General features: G+C 41.1%; 1 pseudogene across 1 annotated transcript; it reads right to left on the minus strand.

Annotated features, from left to right (window-relative positions):
• Positions 1 to 12,448: 12,448 nt before the first annotated feature.
• LOC306640241 (adenylyl cyclase-associated protein 1-like) lies at positions 12,449 to 14,686 on the minus strand (annotated as a pseudogene). Its single transcript has one exon. The product of its transcript is annotated as an adenylyl cyclase-associated protein 1-like (transcript).
• Between the last annotated feature and the right edge of the window lie 3,110 nt (positions 14,687 to 17,796).

The following is a 17,796-nucleotide window of genomic DNA, read 5'->3' on the forward strand; positions in this document are numbered from 1 at the left end:
TCTTGAGCAGCCTCAGGCATCTCTCCTTCCTCCCTAACAGGTGCAGTGGGACTTCAGTATCTTCCAGATGACTGCCATTTTCTTTTCAGGGCTTCTCTCCCTACCGGGTCTCAGGCATTGGACATCCTCCAGTAAACTCAGTAGGTTGGGCTTCTCCTACATCTACAGGAAAGTTTAGGGAAGGAAGAACTTTACTTTCTGTGTCTAGCAGAGCAGTTGTGAACTGAACTGACTCTGTGGGGGTGATGGTCTTTCTTTTATCCCTCCTAAGAACTGTTAAATTTTAAGGAGTTGAAGAGTCTTCATCATAAAGAAAGTGGTCCAGGAAAAGACAGTGTGTGTGTGTGTGTGTCTGTGTTTACGTGTGTGTAGCAGTTGTCTTAGTGGAACAAGCTCTGGGTTTGCAGCTGTACGAACTAGTTGGAATTCTGGTTCCCTCCATATGATTTTCTCTGTAGCTTCCTCTTATGATAGTACATCCTTTTCATAGCAATTAAATGCTTGTAAAGTCATTTCATCTTTTAATCTATATCTATGGAGTACCTACTATGTGCCATTAAGTTAACCCTTAGCTGGCTAAGCAGACACATGTCTGGAGAGGGCTGGTGAGGAAAAGAGAAAAGCAGGATTTACAGGGTATAATCTTAGACTGAAAACTATAATCTTAGACTGAAAAATGGAGCAACCATTCAGAGAGTGAGCAGAGACAGTCTGGAGCCCTGGGCCTCTTCTGCTGGACCACAGTTCACATGATTTTCTCATTCACAGCTCCATCTCAATACCTGCTAAGAGAACATTAAATGAACAGACCCAACTGCTCTTTGTACCTTTGTCACACGAAAAATGAATATAAACATGATCCATTCCTTATGAGGTTGCTGTCAGGAGAAGTTAAATGAGGTAATGAAAATGAAAATGCCTTTTAAATAGTAGACAGTATATTTCTAAAACATTGCTTTTCTCTACTCCCTTTTTTATACCTCAAGTTTATATGAACTCTATGGTTTGTGTTACTTGAATATATGGTTTCTGATCCTTGTATGGAAAACACTGTTATTCTCATGTTATAGATGAGGACAGTAGACTCAGTGAGGTAAAATAACCTCCTGAATGTGCATATCTAATGTTATACCAGTGACTAGATTACTCGAGCATATCTGTTTCAGGCATCATGTTAACCATTTTGCTTGTCTTATCTTGTGACAACACTCCTTGGTGGTGGGCATTATTATCATCACTTGCAAATGAGGAAACCAAAGCATAGGTTGAGTTAGCTCAGCCAAGGCTTTATAATGAGTGGGTGGCAGAGCCTGGGTCACGAGGCATAGCTCCTCTTCCTGACTTGAATGTTCTCTTCTTAATCTCATAGCTTCTCTTCCTCATTCCTCTACTAGAATCCTGCCAGGACTGAACCTCATCATTCTTTGTCTTGAAGTTGGCAATTTTTTTCCCCTCACACTTCCTTCCTATTAAATCTACTGCAGGATCCAAAAGTTCAGTCACTCCTTGGGAAATTTCTGGAGCAAACTAGGTCAAAACAGTTGGCTTGTTGTTCCTTCTCTCTGGCATGTCCTTTCCTTTCTTCTATGCTCGGCCAACTCCTGTACATTTTCCCAAATCCTGGTGAACTCCTGTGTGCCTTTCCAAATCCAATTCATATTTCATGTCTGCTGTGAAGCCTCCCCTGATTGCACTAGACAATTTTAGTTTACAGCTTAGTTCACCTGACACTTCGTGCCTGTACCACAACAAAAGGGTCATTTTCTATAGGTTTGACAGATGCAAGATTGTGATATCCCCTAGGAAAGGTTCTTGCTTTTTTCATGTCTTTGTATCCACTATAGTATTAAGAGAAGTGACTTGCTCAGTCACTCAACTGATTAAATACTGGAGCCTGGGCTCCAGAGAGGTAAGGAGACTGTATCTCATGAAATTTCCTGATAACTGGTGAATCCCAGAGACTTCATGCTCTAGTTGCCTGCTTTTTCCTGTACCATCCAGGGTCCTGGGACCCTCCCTGAAATGATCCAGCAGGTGGCAATAGAGGCCAAGGAAGATGAAGCATCCTGTGGGGTCCTCCAGGATGAGAGGACAGAGCTCCCTAAGGGCAGGGTTTAGGTGACTTGAAAAAATTCAGGAAAGAGAGGAATATTTTATACATTTATCATTTGTAACTCTGAAAGAAACTGTTTAGATATTTTAGTGTGAGCACTGGTCATTAAGTCAACATGAAAGAAGAAAAAGGCATTCAACATAAAAAAAAAGAGTAAGTAGCTTAATGCCTCGTGTGCGGATAGAAAAGCTATGCAATGTCCCAAATCACTGACTTAGTAGCAGGGATCTCTTAGGGCTCAGTGTCTCTCTTGTCTGCAGAGCAATTTTCTGCTTAATGTTTAGAACAGAGGAAACAAAGTTAAGGTATTGGTGCATTAAGTTGAAACTTTAGGTTGTTTATTCTTGGACTGATGTCTACTTTGAAGGTCAAAACTTCTGGCTTACTGTAGGGATCTATCCCCAACTCTGTCCTAATAGATAGTTTTACAAAGAGGTTTACTAAAAAAGTCAGTGAAAAGGTCAATGTGATTGTCAAGGACAGGAAGCTTTGAGTACTTGCAATTGCCCATGGAATTGTACAAGGTCAAGCCCTGTGAGCCCATGGGGAAATGGAAAAAAGTAGCATATGTTCAAAATAATTGTCAAGGAGAGCAAGGAGGGCTGGAGTGGTAGCTCAGTAGTAGAGTGCTTGCCTAGCATGTGTGAGGAACTGGGTTCAAACCTCAGCACCACATAAAAATAAACAAATAAAATAAAAGTATGTGTCCATCTACATCTAAAAAAAAAAAAGGTAGCTAGAAAGAGGCGTGGCTTTACAGGGTGTGTGTGGAAAAAGATGGGGTTGGGAATTTATTATAACCATTAACCTTCATAAGGCATTCTTATCAACTCTTTATTCCTCACAAAACACCAATGGTGGTCATGGGGAAACTGTGGCCAGAAGTATCTTGCCTAATTTGTGAATTGTGCCTCTGTAATTCTGGAGTTAGTTTTCTGTTTTTGCCCCACATTCCTAATGAGTTGCAGGTACTGCCCATTCATTTCCTTTAGAATGTCTCTCCCATGCAACCTAGCCATCCCTACATTAGAGGAGCACACACCCCTTGTTCTGTAGCTACTGTACCTTCTCTTCATTTTATCTCATCCCACTGTCCTCCCATTCACTTGTCTTATGTCACATGAAGAGGGTCACCAGATTTAGCAGCAAACAAAAACAGGATGCTCAGTTAAATTCAATTTTAGGAAAAAAAAACAAGTTTTGTTGTATGAGATATATTTATGTTAAAAATTATTTGTTTTTTTTTTTTTAACAAAATTCAAATTTCACTAGGTATTCTATATTTTTTCTGGTAGCCCTGAATATCAGTGACTGTTTTTAAATACCATTTCCATCATCCTAAAAATATCCAGTAGTTTCCTGCCACCTGTCAGGTTAGGGCCACAGAGTAAAATTCCCACAGGTAGGTAACATAAATCTGTGAATTGGGTGACCAATAGGAGAAGTAGGCCTGAAGGTAAATTGAAAATTGAAGAGAAAATGTTTCCCCAGCCAGAAATCCAAATTTAGACTTCAAAAATGAATAATTAATGTAATGAAAGCAAACACACACGCTCATGCACACACACTCTGGCTTCTAGTCTAAAACCTGGGATAGGTCCAACAACTTGGAATTGGACATTGGGAATGAGAGCCCCAGGTTGGACTTTCTGCCCTTCACCCTTGCTGCTTTCCAGAATGTGTCCTCCCCTCCTCTCATCATTTCTCTACTGTCTAATCATGGCCCAGCTCACCGTGGCCATCTTCCCACCAGGCCAGTCTTATTGCTGCTCAGATCCACTGTAGAACTTCCCTTTCTGTAGTCTACCTCTAGTGGTCACATTATTTTTCTTTCCAATAGTCCTAAGGGAAGACAAGGAATGACATTGAGAGGCTCCTACCACGTGTTAAATGAAATTGCATATGAGTTATACTATATTGTGCCAAGTCCACTGTGCAGATCTTTGCTTATTTTTGTCCTTTCTCTTCTTAGTGATTTGGTGAATTACTCATACACCTTCAAATGCCACAGTGAGTGTTGCTATAAAACACATGCTCAGCGTGTACTTAACCAGCAGCAAGAGCATACAGACACATGAACTCAATAACCTGCAGACTGGAAGCAAAGTCATAGACCCATGCTTCCCCCACCCCCACACTTCCTTACCACACCTCTGTCACCTCCTAGATCTTCCTTTCAAGCATTTTTCAAGTCTGAGGCTTTAGCCCACTTAAAGCTTTGCCTTAAATAATCTATTTTTTATAGAGGTGATTGGAGCCTGAATTTGGAAGATGGTTTTTTTGTTGGCCTCTGTCTTGCTGGGTAAATTTGCTATATTAGAAAATTAGAAATAGCACCTTCAAAGACCTCCTCTTATGTATGTTGAACTAAGCCAGATGTAGAGTTTTGAAAAGAATGCCTTTTAAGCTTGGCAAAGTCCCACCTTTTATTTCTAATGAAGAAAAAAGTCCAAGGAACACAGGTGACTTGGAGATCATTTATACCTAGGCCTGATTCACTGTTGAGGGGAAAAAGTAGAATGCAGTAAATACAAAGATTACATACAGAATGGGGAGAAAGAGACAAGTACTGACCTGGCAACCTTCAGTTTTGCTAACTCCAACGATTTTTAAAATATCTACCCCTCTCCTGACTCCTTGGCCTGCTTAGCTATACTCTGGCTGAGACGTGCTGGGTGGGGCTGAGATGCTGGCTCTGGGTCTGGTTTGTAGCCAGTTGTGCCTTCAAAGAATCCTTCTTCAAGACTTCCTCCAGCTCCAGATTCCACAGCTGCTTCCATGAGTTGTGGGTCTAGGGAGGGACCTTCTGAAAGTCCCATTGTTTTCTGAACCCTGTTACTTCTATTCATAAAGTCTCTTCCTTTTAGTGGGAAAAGGTGTCATAACAAATGCATGTCTCTATTTTACCATTGAGTTCCAAACTTTTCAAGGGAAAAATGTGTTTGTGTATGTGTGTGTGTGTGTGTGTGTGTGTGTGTGTGTGTGAGAGAGAGAGAGAGAGAGAGAGAGAGAGAGAGAGAGAGAGAGAAGAGAACAAAAGAGAGAGTGTGTGTTTAATTGAATAAACTAGAAGAAGTTCTTTATTATTCCTTAACTTCAAAGACACTACACTAGGCCCCTTGGACAGTACTACGGAGCAATGTTTCCCAATTGGAAATTATGACAAGAAACATGCAGAGACAATTTGAGGGACTTTTACTGGATTAGTGGTTTTCCTTAATAATTTAGTTTTAGCGTTTGGGAGGAAAGGAGGTTGCATGTGCTTGTGTGCCAGGTGCTGGAAGTGCTGCAAGCTATAGATGCAGAAATGATTAAAATATAATCTCTGGCTCTCTCCACCTGCTGGGGGAGATAGACTTCAGCATCCTGTGCACAGAAGTAAGCAGTGTGGTGTAGTGGTTAGGAGCTCTCATCTGGAGTCAGAGGGCCTGCTTTGTGCACTGGCTCTGCCACTTCTGGGCTGCATGGACTTGAACAGGTTTTTCAACTTCTCTTTGCCTTCTGTTTTGCATCCTAATATGGGGTTAATTTTAAAACCTTTGTTACAAGGTTCTTGTGATGATTTAGTGAGTTAAAGTATTAAGCACAGAATTTGGCATTTGCAAGTGTTTATCACTATCATTAAGGAGGTGCAGAGGAAGTGTATGGGGGCACGGAGTAGGTGCAACTAGCTGCTTGGATGAGGCAAGGGAGGCTTCAAAGATGAGGTGACCTTTGATTTTTACCCTGAAAGATGAGTAGGAGTAGACAAGGGTGGTGTGAGGGAATCCAGGCACTGGTGTGTGTGTGTGTGTGTGTTCAGAGGCAGAGGGGAGGCAATGGCTATAAAGCGTGCATATGGCTGTAGCCAGCGACATGGACTGAACTTGGAGGAGGCAGGGAGGAGAGTGAAAGCTCAAACTTAGAATCTGGCAGGGCAATTTCAGCGTAGATTGGGAAAGATCTTGAATTCCATGGAATGGGTCATTGTCATTCACTAGGTTCCATTATTCCCATAAAGATGAAGAATGTAAGCAAAAAATTAATAGTTTGCTGAATTGTAGGGGGCAGAGCCAGTGGGTGGCAGAACTGAAATTTGAACCTGGGTCTGACTCCAGAGCCTGAGCCCTTCTTGACTTTATGCCTTCTCATAATACTTAAGGCTGCTGCCTTAAAACAGTGCTTCCCATTTGCATAGTTAAATGGGAGTGTATCTGAATTATACTTAACTGTTTACTCTTTAAGAAATAAAATAAAGGAACCAAATAGAGCAGTCTGACATGGACTAAGTACCATGGAATAAATACTAAACCTTAGGCTGAGGGGTGTTTCAGGAAATCAGGGTAGAAAATTCTCTGGCTGTATCCCCAAGGCTCAGGCCCTAGAAGTGTAGCCATCTGATAGGCTGGTGCCCCAGCATGAAAAATCACCATGGCAACCCCAGCTAGTATTTCTCTGGAGTCTACTTGGCTGGGCTGAGTGTTACCCAACACTTTCTAGGTCACTCTGCTTTAACTAAGGGCATCATTCCCTTAGGGACCAGTCACAGACCAAGTTCAGCAGCTCTTGGGGGCCTTGGAGAAGAGTCCAAATACCCTCCAGCTGGACCAGGGCCTGTGATACCTCCTCTCCAACCCACTCATGGGCTAAACTTTTTTTGCCTGAGTGGATTCTGCAGCACTCTCCCCCTGCTGTGGGAGCAAAGACATTAGTCAAAGACATTTAGTCAGTGTATCTCCAGCACCTCCTGGAAAGTAGTTAGGAAGGGAAGATCAGGGCCCCAGTAGGGAAGGGAACAACAGGCAATTCCCCGGGGGAATTCCCCTTTCACAAACACTTTCCTGTTTATTGTTCATTGAGGAGTTTAAGAAATCACCATGGGCCCCAAGACATGTACCCTGGGGCAACTGTCCCTCATTAGCAGCCCAGTGCAGATTGGCTGATCTGCAGAGAGCCCTTTCCTGCCTCACAATTTATTCTTTGCTCCAATGTATGGTTATAATTTTGTGATTTTCTTACCTACTGCCTATCCACTTCACACCTTTCATTGACTGGAAGCTCCATGCAGGCAGGGGCCACATGTATTTTATTTCCTGCTGTAGACAGTTCTGAAGGCAGGTGTGGCATGTGGTCTTTTTACTGCACCACTTGGCAATTTCTTTCTAGTCTTTTCACTGATCTGGGACATCCTCTTCTTCCCAACTTTTAAATAGAGACCCTCAAGTATGGCTCTTAGGTTACTTTCATCTCTCCCTGTTTTCCCTAAGCCATTTCACCCATGTATAGAGCTTCAATTAGTTTACTTGGCATATTTGTATTTCTTTAAGGCATCTCAAATTACCAGCTACTAAGGCAGCACTCATTATCTTCTCCCTAGAACTTGGAGTCTTTCCAGTGGGTTCTCTGAGTAAATTGTTTCACCAGACAGCAAAATGGGCAAGCCAAAAACCCAGGAGTCATCCTGATACCTCCACAGTGTTTATCCTCCCCCAAGCCAATTACTCAGACACAGATATTTTACCTCTTACTCATCTCTTAAATCCAACTACTTCTTCATATCTCTTTAGTCCCGGTCCTAAACTGCACTACCCACCCCATTCACCTGATTGGCTTACAACATAATGTCTTGCTTCCATTCTGATCTCCTCCTCTGTGGACACCCAGTGGGGTGTCCTTGAAATGCAAATCTGATCATGCCACTATGTTACAGGGCATCCCCTCACCCCATTCCTGGGCACATACACAATTTAAAACTGCCACAGCTTCCTTTGCTCTTACAATAAAATCCAACATTTTTGCACGGACATTACAGCCCTATATAGTCTAGACCATACTGAATTGGAAGACATACTCTGGTGAATTTCTTGTGATTCCTGCAACATCTGGTTTTTGTGCTTATGTGGTGTGTGTGTGTGTGTGGCAGGGGCATCTCTCACTAGTGCTCTCTTGGAAGGTAACCCTTCAAGATGACTCCAGCCTTGTTACCTTCCAGGCCCAGAGTTTCCTCTCCTGACTGATAGAGAGCTCAAACATCCTTGCTATGCCAAATGTTGAAGGGACGGTGGTTCTTGCTGCTGTGCTATTTTGAGCTAGGCTTGCCATTATGGGCAGCTGGAGCCACAGTTTGACCTGTGGGCTTTCTTTTAGATTGGAATCAATTATCAGTCAGTGATATTCTCCAAACTCCATAAGACTTGTATAAATTCTTCAGAATGATATCCTTGAAGGATCTGGGACTCAAAACACAGCTCTTCCTAAAGAACTCCTCTCTTCCTCCCTCTTTAGTCTTAACTTTATTGTGGCCAGGAGTGGGGTTGAGGTAAGGTTCATAAATCAGATTTGGGCTCACTGCTTGAGCCATCATTTCTCTTTAGACTATGGGAACACTTTATATCATCTTCTAATTCTTTGGGGGTTTCTTGTCAGCCATGAGCAGATAGAGTTCCATTTACAGAATCCTGTTTTCTATCATAGAATATACTCAATGGAAGGGATTGGTTAGAATCTATTATTTTCAGATGAGAAGGGGCATGTTCCTTTAGGAAAAGTTGGGTGGGCACAGCCCTGAGTTGCTAGAAATACCACAACACCCAGATGTTGAAAGAGAGGCCATAAGGGCTAACTTGGACCCTTTGCTGCTGTGCCTGATGCCTGATCAGAATGAGGGTTTCCCTAATCCCTTGATCTTGACCCACTCTTCTTGACCTCTTATCCTCCCAGTCATGCCCTGTACCCATCTGGGACATTAGCTCGGCTTCAGTCTACAGAGGGTTTTTCTGTAAGAGAAGTCTCTGAAAGGCACCCCCAATGCTGGATAGAAGCAGGGGAGACTTCAGCACTGCCTGGTCAGGTGGGGCAGCCACACTTCTCAATCCCCTTGCTTCTGTGAAGTAGTAAGAGTCCTTTCTTGCTCAGAAGTCCCTTAGCTACCTTGGCCCTGCCCTTTACCAAGTCTTGGTTTAGCAAAAGAGTATTCCTGCCTCATCTCATCAAGGCCAGCATTGAATGAATTCACGAAGACAATGCAGTTTATCACAAATGCTGTGACCACAGAGAGGGGCACCCTATGCAGCTGGGAAGGGGTACAAATTGGCACAATTTGTATCATGTATTAAGAGCATTAAGAGTGGTGTTGTCTTTTGGTTGAGAAATTCCATTTTAGGAATCTCTATTACAAAAGCAGTGTCTAACAGAGTCTTGTAATAGAGTTTATTTTCACCATGGGGAATGCATCTTTTATGTTGCTTCTTTTAGTTTCCATTTGATTTGCTGCTTTAATAACATTGTAAAACTTCTTCACCTTCAGAGTTTTATGTGAAACATAGAGAGGGGGTGCAGGAAGTGAAGGTGGATTTAAAGCCATGTAACTCTGGATAATTTTGTCTGAGAGGTAATTCCCAAAAGACACAGGGTTCCCAAAAGGTGGCTAGTGTGGTACTGAATGCATATTACTTGTGTGGGGAGCTAGTAGAAAGGAAACTGTATGAATCCTGAACCTTCCATTCTGATTCAGTGAGTCCCAGTGGTTTCTAGGAACTTCTGCTTTGAACACGCTTTCTTTCTTTCAATGCTCAGACAGAAGGTCTGATAATCACTGTTTAGATTGCAATCTTCCATAGTCCATTTAGTTTTTTTTTTTAGATTTTATTTATTTTTTATTTTTATAGACTGCATTTTGATTCATTGTACACAAATGGGATACATCTTTTCCCTAGATCCTACTTTTATTGAATATTGTATGTCACCTGGGACCCATGCATTCAAGAAATGTCTGAAATACCAGAGAAGGCATTCTAGCATTCTTACTGCAAAGTTAAGGGAGAAGTGTAATTACAAACAACAACAACAACAGCAAAAATGATATAACCCATATACCACACTTGTCAGTACACACAATGCATATAGATAATGAGAAATCTAGAATGACTTCAGTATGCACAAGCATTCTGCTCACTACAGAGTAGGGGAAATTGATTTTTTTCTTCTAAAGGGCAGGTGAAATGGGTACGTTTCTATTTCACTTTCCCAGCATTTCTGAGACTCTACCTTAAGGATATGGTCTTAGAAAGAGCTGAAAATATTTTTGTATCTGTCTAATCCAACTGTCCTCTCTCCATTCTGCCTGCAGGTTAGTTTGGTAAACTAGAGCTGCAATTCTTTCTACTGTTAGGAAAATGTTTATTTGGTGGGATTAATAGCATATTTTTTCCCAGTGGTTTTAAAAAATGTGCTGTATTATTAGAATCACCAGGAGAGCTTCTAAAAACCACACATTCTGGACACACCTCAGACTAAGTACAACAGAATCTCAAGGTGGGGGATAAGTTCTCAGTATCAGTATTTTTAAAGTCCTCAGGTAATCCTAGATGCAGCAAGGTTGAAAACTATTAATTTGGCCTGAAGTCCATTTGAGGTAGCAATAAAAGTATAGCAGGATCCTTTATTGAAAAGTCAGGATAAAAAGATCTCTTTTCTTTGTGTCCTACCACCATTCTTGATTGATGACTTGGGTGTCTTGATGGGTCTGCTTGTCTTCTGTGCTTTTTGCTGGTTTGCTTTTTTCCGTCTCCACAGCCTTCCATTATCACTCCATACTGTGTACCTGTATTAAAGTTTTGTTATATTTAGAACTGGAAAACTCTCTTATCTAACCATTTTCCTTCAAAGCCTGACCATGTGTCCCCCAGTTATCCAGGATGCTTTTTAAAAGTAGAGGATTTTATTCACCAAATCAGAATCTCTGCAGGTGGTTCTGTAAATCTGAATTTTCGAGAAGTTCCTCAGTGTTTTAGTGTTGTCCAGAGAGGAAGAAATAATAGTATATATATATATATATAGAGAGAGAGAGAGATGTGAAAGATCTGTTAGAAGAATTATCTCACTTGAATACAGAAGTTCAGAAGTTCTATGATTGGCCATCTGTGGAGGGGTCCACTGGTGGGAATCTCAGAGTCCAAGATCAGAGAACCTGGCGTTCTGATGCTCCAGGGTAGAAGAATAAGGGTAGTCTATCTCCAGAAGATAGAACAAGAATTCTTCTTTCTTCTACCTTTTTGTTTTATGAGAACTCTCAGCTGATGGGATGGAACCCACCCACACTGAGAGTGGATCTTCTTCATTCAGTCCACCAATTTAAATGCTAATCAATCTCAAGAAATACCCTCACGGACACACATGGGATAGTTCAATCATTCTAATCAAATAACAAACCACCTGGATTTACCTTTCAGCAGAACAAACTAGGGCTTAGTAGCCACTGAAGCATTGTAAAAAACTCATGTTTTACCAGCTGTCTGGTCAATACTAAATCCAATCAAGTTGATATCCCTAAACACCATCACACTTACTGATTCTTGTGTTCTAACATTTCAGTATTTATGCCCTAAACTCACTAATTATAGAAACAGTGATATTTAGGGACAAAAATATTGAGGATGAAGATCTAAGAAGAAGCTTAACAAGGCTGTGATGTATTTTAATCCCACAAAGATGAACATTCTTAGGACAAGGCAAAGCAAGGGCCTGATCATTAAGTTACTAACTATATTAACTCTGATTTAAGACTGTTCAAGATTACTCCTCTTAATAGGCTGCGATATAAGGAAAAAAATTTCTCAATCTAGATTCTTCAGATGAAGCGTTGGCCAGCATTTACATTATATCAGTTTTCTATTGCCACAATACTGTATGACCTGCAACTAGAAACCACAGCCCCCCCAGTAGTGCTTGGGTTTTGCTCCTGTCCTGAGCTGGTGGGTTGGCTGTGTGTTTCAGCTGATCTGTACAGGGCACCTTCATGTGTCTTGGATTAACCTAGGTATGGTAGAGTTGTGTGTGTGTGTGTGTGTATGTGTGTGTGTATGAGAGAGAGAGAGATCTTCATCATTGATGTAAACATGACAGATTTGTTTAATTTTATTTTAGGAGTAGACTAGTGGAAAAGGGAGCATTAGGAATTCTTGCCTCAAAAATTTAGAGTTTTATGGGATATTAAGACTCACCTGTGGATTTTTTTTTTGTTTTTTGGTATTAACTTTATTCTATTTTTTGTATAACTTTAAGTACATAAAGATTATTTCTACAGGCCTTAGGAAATGGGCAGAAGTCACAGGACAATCTCTCCTCCCACCAAAAAAAAAAAAAAGTTGCATATTTTGGTAAGTGTGTACTAGAGGGGAAAACTGAAATTTACGTTAGCAATGCTGTGCAAGATCCTTATGTAAATCAAGACCCCAAACCAGCCTGCAGGGGAGGTTTCAGTCCTCTGCTCAGGGATCTGGACAGGAGCCCTACATTGTTGAGCACAACAGGCAAAAAGAGGCAGCAAAGGTGGAAGACAGGCACCTAGCAGGGAGGAGGAGGAGTGCCTCATTCCTTGGATGGTGTGGTGTTTTTTCTTTTAAAGTTACCTCTGTAGGAATGTACTGAGCAGGAATCCCAGAGAAAGAAAGGATACAAGACCCGTAGCACTGCTACTGCAGCTGGGACCGTAGAACCTACCGTCTCATGATTGAGGCAGACCCAGGATGGAATGCAGAATAAAGGAATGCTTACAGGAAACAAAGTTTGCTTGCAATGCTAAATGGCCAGGCCTCAGCTGTTGGTCCAATGCAACCCTTGCCTCACTTGTTAACAGTGAAAAATTTGCCTGGTTAAAAGAACTATCAGGAATCACACCAGCTTCTGCTACCTCCATGCTCCTTGTTTGAAAAAAAAAAAAAAAATTAACTATTGTGCACATTCTAATCTGTTAATTCCTGGGACTGTTGTAGTCTTCCCAAAGGACTGTGTGTTGGAAGAATAACCTCCAAGAGTTGAAAGCTAAATTGCAGTAGTCCAGGTCTGCAGTTCCTTAAGGATGGACTGGCAGTGTGACTGTGCCAATATGGAGAAGCTGCACCTTCCTGCAGAAGATCAACTGACCTGCTATCCTACCCCAAATCTCAGCCTGAGGTATATTTCAGTGAAGGCAGGTAGCTGGGCTTCTCAGAGCAGAGAAGCAGTTTAAGGGCAGAAAGCTAGAGGAAATCTAGAGAAGAACTGTCTTGATAACAGATTTATCCCACGGTATGAAGGGAGAGGGCAAAGAACCCACTGGCACTTTGCTTATCCAGCAATTTCTGTCACTGTGGTGACCAACTTTTGCCTATTCCCTAGGGTCTTGAACTGCTCAGGGACTGGGAACTCATTAAAGTTACCGCCTTCTGTAGGAATGAGAATATTCATCTCAGAAGATTTAGCACTGACTATCTCACAATGCAAGGAATTCTTGCTCAGGTAAGCATGTCAGCCATCTGTTTTGTTAATGGAAATGGTTGGCACTTTACCCATTACTTTAACTTTGACATTCCTACTATTGATTATCTCCACAATGTCCACCATGTCATTGAATACCAGACCAAGTTTCTTACAGTTATCTACTGTGATAGAGTTAATTTTGCCCTTGATTTGCAATGTCATGTTGACACACTTGTATATGTGAGCCACCTGTTTCAGTTCTGTGTCGTCAATCACCAGGTTGGAACCATTCTCCTGATTTTCCACTCTCCACTTCTTGCCCTCCAGTTCAAGAAGAGGTGGCTCCTTTGTGGCTGGTTTGGGGATGGACTGGTCTGGGGTTTAGGTGCAGAAAATGGTTTGGGACTGCTTCATACTGGGCCACTCTGAGCCTTCAGGGCAGGGTTCTCGTGAGTCTTCATATCATCAGATATGTGTTTAAGGGCATGTGTGATGCTCTCCCCCTGATTAACCTGAGCAAACAGTGCTGAGTGTGAAGCAGTCATCAGAGCCTGAACTGGTGGGGATTGGGGATGGAGGTGGGACTGGTAGGGGAGGAGGAAGACCAGATTCAGCAAAGGGTCCAGATGGCAGTCCACTCAGTTCTTTTGCCATAGGCCCCATTTTGTTCCAGGCCAGTTCAGTGGTATGGGACTCCTTGATATAAGCCTGTAGCTCTGTCCATATACTCTGTATGCTCTGACCCAGTCCACATGTTTCTTATCCACCTCTTTATGCTCCTTGAGGACTCTGTTGGTATACAACATGGCAGCATCATTCATTTCTTTCACATAGGCACCAGGTTTGGGAGTCATAGACACCCAACCCAGGACTTGGATGATTTCACTGACAGCAGACAGGGGATTGAACAACTCGCTGCCTCTATTCTTCTCCTGAAAAGTTATCACTTCTTGAATCTGCTCTGAGATGGGTGCCAAAACATCAGAAAGCTTATTACCAGCTGGCTGCTGCCACTGAGAAGCTGTAACCAGGAGAGCTTGCTCCAACTTCAGACCAGGGTGGACCATCTCTGTGTGTTTCTGCACATCTCTTCCTATCTCTTTACTGATCTTCAAGCACTCTGCAACACGACTGGCAAGCAGTGAGTCAAATGCTTGCACATATGGAGCTGCTACTTTTGAAGGACTGTCTCCATACCCTAGGCGCATGTGGTATGGGATACTGCCTCCAGGCGGCCCGCTGCCCTCTCCAATCTTTCTACCAAATTTTGCATGTCAGCCATAATGTACCACCTTAAGAGTTCTGCCTCACCTCAGGACTGCACTCAGTCGCTCTCCTTACCTGTGTTTTAAAATACCTCAAATGTGTGAGATTATGGAAGATGAGACATTTTTGGAGATTGACTTTCTTCTCAACCCACAAAAAAGGGAAACACATGTTAGAAAGTTAATATATTAAAAACTGTAATTTGATCTTATAACTTTATCATACAGAAGGGTCCCTAAAAATAAAGAGGCAATAGTTTTAAGCTTTTCTGAGTCTTTAGAATCAGACTCACAGTATTATTTGGGGAAAATTTTTAGCCTTTAAATTCATAGGTACTGATTTTATGAACTGATTTCTGAACCTTCCCCTCAGGAACTATGTTTTAAGTCAAAGTGCCCATTTAGGACTGACAGGGGTGGGGGAATATACTTTTTTTAAAATTAAAAAAGTTGCAAGTTAGCCAGAAAGGAAAGTTATCTAACCTCTTGTTTGGAGCTTATTATTTTACTTTTTAGTAAAATGTCATGTAAATAGATAGTCATTTATACTACTAAGCAAGAAACTTGGGCTGAATTAAGGTAGTGAAGCTCAGTTAAAAAAAAAAAAAAAAGTCAGTAAACTCAGACTTCAAATTCCCACTGTGCCAATTATAAGTGCCAAATCTTAGGTTAGCAAAGTTCTCTAAGACTCAATTTACTCATCTATAAAATGAACATCATAATTTTTTATAAAGTTATTGTTAGGATTGAATGAGATCATACACATTAAAGGACACGACACATGCATGAACATGGAACTTTATTTTACTTTTAAAATTAGCTTAAAGTTATTCTTAAATTTGTGAAAACTGGTGTCAAAAGACTGGATTTCTAATAAGGAAAGAACTTGTGGAAGTGCTGGGCTGTTGGCTGAATGTGCTCACAAGTGCCCTGTCCTCTATTTCTCCAAAGGGGCATATTATTGAAAAAGACAGACTCTTTTCAATAATATGCAGCAGTAGTACTTCAACAATAAGCAGCAAGGAGCAGGTTTCTGCTGATCTCCTATTGAAGCTGGATGTTAGCATGAAGGAGGACCTCTTTCCTTTGGTGTGAATTTTAATGTGAATTAAGATAAAGTCAAGATTTTTCTCTGAAAACCTTGCACAAAAGGTATCTCACTGTCCTTATAGCTTTCCCAAAACCTATTTTCCATTTCTACGTGGAAATTTTACCATAACTCCATGCTGCATATATATAATCTTCCACTTCCCATCAATTCTTCTTCCCACTTTGTTTCAGTGAACATTGCTACTTACTGGGCTTTCGTGTTTATCCATTCAAATTAATTCCTGTATTACATATGTAAATACATCAGTACACTTCATCTAATTCTCAAACAACCATCTGAAGTAGGTACCGCTCCTCCAGACTATGGTGTGAAAAACAAGGTTCATAGGGATTAAATTACTTCCAAGGTCACAAAGCTAGTAGAACATGAAAGAAAAGGTGGTTTTGGGTACAAACTCTGACTCCATGTTCAGTGCCCCTCCCCTTCTAATTATTATTTTGATTAATGAGTGATAATAATAAAGTTAATTTGCCTGCTGCTGGGATCATATTCTTTTTAATTTTAGGAATATTTTTATTAAAACAATTATTGGTACAAGTTAATGGAATTCACTATGATATTCCTATATAAGTACACATTGTGCATCAATCACTTCCATACATAGTTCTTCTGCTCTTCCTATGCCCACCCTCTGGCACTCTTCCCTTTCCTTAATAGTAATCCCTCTTGTGAGGGGTTCTGCCACGTCCAGTGTGGGTGAGGAAAAGGGTTTCAGTGGAGGTCTGTGCCAGCTGTTGATTACTCACTAAGAAATTTATTTATTTATTTATTTATTTATTTATTTATAGTTTTTAAAAATTTTAATTGTAAACAAATGGGATACATGTTGTTTCTGTTTGTACATGGAGTAACAACATACCATTTGCGTAATCATACATTTACATAGGGTAATGATGTTTGATTCATTCTGTTATTTTTTCCTCCCCCCATCCCACCCCTCTTTTCCCTCTATATAGTCCCTCTTTCCTCCATTCTTGCTCCCCTCCCACCCCCCATTATGTGTCATTATCCGCTTATGAGAGAGATCATTCGTCCTTTGGTTTCTTGAGATTGGTTTATCTCACTTGGCATGATATTCTCCAATTTCATCCATTTGCCTGCAAATGCCATAATTCTATCATTCTTTATAGCTGAGTAATATTCCATTGTATATATATACCACAGTTTCTTTATCCATTCATCAATTGAAGGACATCTAGGTTGGTTCCACAGTCTGGCTATTGTGAATTGAGCAGCTATGAACATTGATGTGGCTGTATCTCTGTAGTATGCTGATTTTAAGTCCTTTGGGTATAGGCCGAGGAGTGGGATAGCTGGGTCAAATGGTGGGTCCATTCCAAGTTTTCTAAGGAATCTCCACACTGCTTTCCAGAGTGGCTGCACTAATTTGCAGCCCCACCAGCAATGTATGGGTGTACCTTCTTCCCCACATCCTCTCCAACACCTATTGTTGCTTGTATTCTTGATAATCACCATTCTAATTGGGACGAGATGGAATCTTTGTGTAGTTTTGATTTGCATTTCTCTTATTACTAAAGATGGTGAACATGTTTTCATATGTTTGTTGATTGCTTGTAGATCTTCTTCTGTGAAGCGTCTGTTCATATCCTTAGCCCATTTGTTGATTGGGTTATCTATATTCTTCCTATAGAGTTTTTTGAGTTCTTTATATATTCTGGAAATTAGTGCTCTATCTGAAGTATGAGAGGCAAAGATATTCTCCCACTCTGTAGGCTCTCTCTTTGCATTGCTGATAGTTTCCTTTGCTGAGAGAAAGCTTTTCAGTTTGAATCTATCCCAGTTATTGATTCTTGCTTTTATTTCTTGTGCTATGGGAGTCCTGTTAAGGAAGTCTGATCCTAAGCCAATGAGTTGAAGATTTGGACCTACTTTTTCTTCTATAAGATGCAGGGTCTCTGGTCTGATTTCAAGGTCCTTGATCCATTGTGAGTTGAGTTTTGTGCAGGGTGAGAGATAGGGGTTTAGTTTCATTCTGTTGCATATGGATTTCCAGTTTTCCCAGCACCATTTGTTGAAGAGGCTATCTTTTCTCCATTGCATATTTTTGGCACCTTTGTCTAGTATGAGAA

This window comes from Sciurus vulgaris (assembly GCF_902686455.1).
Source record: "Sciurus vulgaris genome assembly, chromosome: 11".
NCBI classification, from domain to species: Eukaryota; Metazoa; Chordata; class Mammalia; order Rodentia; family Sciuridae; genus Sciurus; species Sciurus vulgaris.